Below are 3,641 nucleotides of genomic sequence, written 5' to 3' on the forward strand. Positions count from 1 at the left end.
AATCTCTCCTTCTATTTTCAGTGACAGCCTAGCTGGATATAGTATTCTTGCCTGCATATTTTTCTCATTTAGTGCCCTGAATATATCATGCCAGTCCTTTCTGGCCTGCCAGGTCTCTGTGGATAGGCCTGCTGCCAATCTAATGTTTCTACCATTGTAGGTTACAGATCTCTTCTCCCGAGCTGCTTTCAGGATTTTTTCTTTGTCTCTGAGACTTGTGAGTTTTACTATTAGATGTTGAGGTGTTGACCTATTTTTATTGATTTTGAGGGGGGTTCTCTGTGCCTCTTGGATTTTGATGCCTGTTTCCTTCCCCAAATTAGGGAGATTCTCTGCTCTAATTTGCTCCAATACACCTTCTGCTCCCTCTCTCTTTCTTCTTCTTCTGGGATCCCAATTACTCTAATATTATTTCATCTTATGGTATCACTTATCTCTCGAATTCTCCCCTAGTGATTCAGTAGTTGTTTATCTCTCTTTTTCTCAGCTTCTTTATTCTCCATCATTTGGTCTTCTATATCACTAATTCTTTTTTCTGCCTCATAATCCTAGCAGTTAGAGCCTCCATTTTTTATTTCACCTCATTAATAGCCTTTTTGATTTCAACTTGGTTAGATTTTAGTTCTTTTATTTCTCCAGAAAGGGATTCTCTAGTATCTTCTATGCTTTTTTCAAGCCCAGTTAGTATCTTTATAATCATCATTCTGAACTCTAGTTCTGACATCTTACTAATGTCTGTATTGATTAGGTCCCTGGCAGTCAGTATTGCCTCTTGTTCTTTTTTTTGAGGTGAATTTTTCTGTCTTGTCATTTTGTTCAGAGGAGAATAGATGAATGAGAGAACAAATGCTAAAAGAGTAACAACAACCCTAGAAAAATATACACTAAACAAATCAGAAGACACCTGAAACCAGGGGGCCGGGGGAGAATATGATCAGGCTGGTGAATAGAATACACTAGATTTTGGGTGTATTTTGGTCTGTTAGAAGAAACTGCCTCCCAAAATTTTAAAGACAGAAAACATATATATACAAAAATAAGGGTAAATACGATGAAAGGATGGAATATGACTGTAAAGATGAAAATTAAAAAAGATTTTTAAAAAGGAATTGACAAGATGTTGTTTGAAAAAGGAAAGAAGAAAAATTAAAAAAAAAGAAATAGAAAAAGAAAAAAATAAAGAAAATTTAAAACATTAACTTTGAAAGACTAAAGAATCATGGGAAGAAAAGCCATGAATTCTATGTGCTGTATTCCCCTAGTGCTGGAGTTCTGCCCTTCTCATTGATTGGTAAACTTGGTCTTGGCTGGCTGTTCTTGCTGATCTTCTGGGGGAGGGGTTGCCGTGGTTGCCAAATGTCTTTGCTGGAGGCGGTATTGCCCCACCCTTGCCCAGTCCAGGCTAAGTAATCTGCTCGGGTTTGCTCTCCAGAGCTTTTTTCCCCTGCAAGCTTTCCATACAGCTTTGGAGGACGAGAGTGAAAATGGTGGCCTCCCAATCTCCACCCCAGAGGAGCCGAGAACTCGGGGCCCCACTCCTCAGTGAGCCCCCAGAGAAAAGCCGTCAGTCACTCCCGTCTCCCCGGTCTCCGGCTGCACTCCATGCTCACCCCTCCTGTGACCGCACGTTTCTATCTCTGGCTCACGACCTGTGTGGAGTCTCCAAACCCAGCAGATCCCTGTGGTGCACTCCCGTGCCACTCCTCCCGGGGGAGGAAGGGGAGTCTCCCTGGATCTGCCACTTGTTGGGTCCCTGCTGGAAGAGCAGTGGCCCAACTGTGCCACAGATCACGGTTTATGGCAACCCCGAGCTGAGAGCCTGCACCTCGGCTCCGTCTCTGCAGCCAGCTTCCCCGCTCTGATACCTGGGAGCTCTGCTGTACTCAGGCACCCCCGGTCTTTCTGTGACCCCGAGGGTCCTGAAACCACACTGTCCCAGTGAGGGTTCCATCCCCCGCTTAGCCACTGGAGCGACGTGCCTCAGCGGAGCCGACTTCTAGAAGTTCCGATTTTGTGCTCCATGGCTCTATCACTTGCCAGTAGTGGCTGACAGAGGCCCCCTCCCCCACCATCTATCCTCCCGAATATCACCTCGGATTCACTTCTCCGCATGTCCTACCTTCCAGAAAGTGGTCACTTTTTTGTTCAGAGAGTTGCTGCTATTTTTTTCTTCGATCTCCTGTTGAGTTCGTAGGTGTTCAGAATGGTTTGATCCCTATCTAGCTGAATTCCTGGGACCAGACTAAATTTAGGTCTCCTACTTCTCTGCCATCTTGCTCCTCCCCCCAATATTAAAAATTCTTAATGACACCTTGCACCATTTAGGTACACCCCCTCATCCGTGTTTTTCCAGAATTTTGTCTTTTTTTTTCTTTTACTTCTCCAACATTATAGACTGAGTTGATGTCATTAAGTATCTATTTGTGTCTTAAGATTAGCCACTTTGAGCACAATTCAGGATTTGTAACTTTGACTCAGTTGAGGAGATGAGACCAAATATTCTTTTCAGATATTCTTACCAGAAGCTAGCACTGCCAGTTTTTGGTCTTTCATGTATTTTTACAAAACGGTTTTTCAAAACCTTGTAAAATCTCTTAAAGGGGTACACAAAAATGGCAGTACTGGCAAAGTATCTGAGGCTACTAAATTATTAATAATTACATTTTTGGTTCCCAGTAGGATAAGGTCAACGTATGCTGGACGGAGTAAGAGTCGTACAGAAGTTAAATATAGAGTAGTCCAATGTTATCTACTTCTCGTGGCCTGTCCTTGGAGAGGACTATTCCAGGGAAGCGGAGGCAGAACCAACGGGAATCAGATTGACTCAAGTCGTTCTCAATTATCAACAAACCAAGATTGGGCAAGAAACCACATGGCTTCCTTGGCTGTGGAAGTGGCTGCTCAGACTCCCTTCTAGGAGGGACCTGCTGTGGCATGTGGTCAGCGGTCGGCCTCCAGTGCCATCTCCTTCAGGGTTGGCCTCAACCTGAGGCCGCCCCCTTCTGGGGACACCTGCATCCAATGACAGAGTCGGGATACCAGGGAGAAAGGACTTGCCATTTCTGCCCCACACAGGAGCTCCCCGAGCCTCTGCTGGGCTGCACAGCACTCCACTCCCTCTGTCCCTTCCTCCCCATCCCCACCCTCTGCAAATGCTGACCCTAACAAGCATTTTGCTCCCCAAACTCGGTCTTAACGTCAACCTCCGGAAAATAACATCCACTAGCACTGCGGTAAAAGCAGTTGGCATTTCCTCCACGTTCACCAGCTCCAGCTGGAGAGGGAGGAGTCAGAAGAGGGGTTCTGATTCTCAGGTTCCCTTTCTCTGTACAACAATGGTTCTCAACCCTTTTGTGTGCTTGATGCCCTTCTGAATACAGTCTTTCTGGCAGCTCGCCTGAAGAGATTAAATGGTGTCCGTGGTCAGCGCTGCACTGTTCTCTGAGTAAAACTGTCTATTGCTCTGAACACTCTATAACGGTGGCTTTACGGGTCATTTGACAATGATCCACAGTAAGAAATACATTTTACATCATGTCCCAGTAGACTCATAGGTTTACATGTGTGTGCACGATGGAAACAGAAGTCTTATATAAGAGTTACATAAAAGCACTCTGATACTTTCTGTTTGCTTTAATTAA

At 44.8% G+C, this 3,641-nt stretch overlaps 1 long non-coding RNA gene across 1 annotated transcript in view; it reads left to right on the forward strand.

The window, feature by feature from the left end:
- Positions 1-3,337, forward strand: part of LOC115941399 (uncharacterized) — a 10,804-nt gene extending 7,467 nt beyond the window's left edge. The window contains exon 3 of the long non-coding RNA XR_004076153.2: positions 2,677-3,337. This is a non-coding gene — a long non-coding RNA (uncharacterized LOC115941399). The remainder of the gene's footprint in view (positions 1-2,676) is intronic.
- The last annotated feature ends 304 nt before the right edge of the window (positions 3,338-3,641 follow it).

The sequence above is a fragment of the Leptonychotes weddellii genome, chromosome 5 (assembly GCF_054177405.1).
Source record: "Leptonychotes weddellii isolate Sample4059 chromosome 5, ASM5417740v2, whole genome shotgun sequence".
In the NCBI taxonomy this organism is placed as follows: Eukaryota; Metazoa; Chordata; class Mammalia; order Carnivora; family Phocidae; genus Leptonychotes; species Leptonychotes weddellii.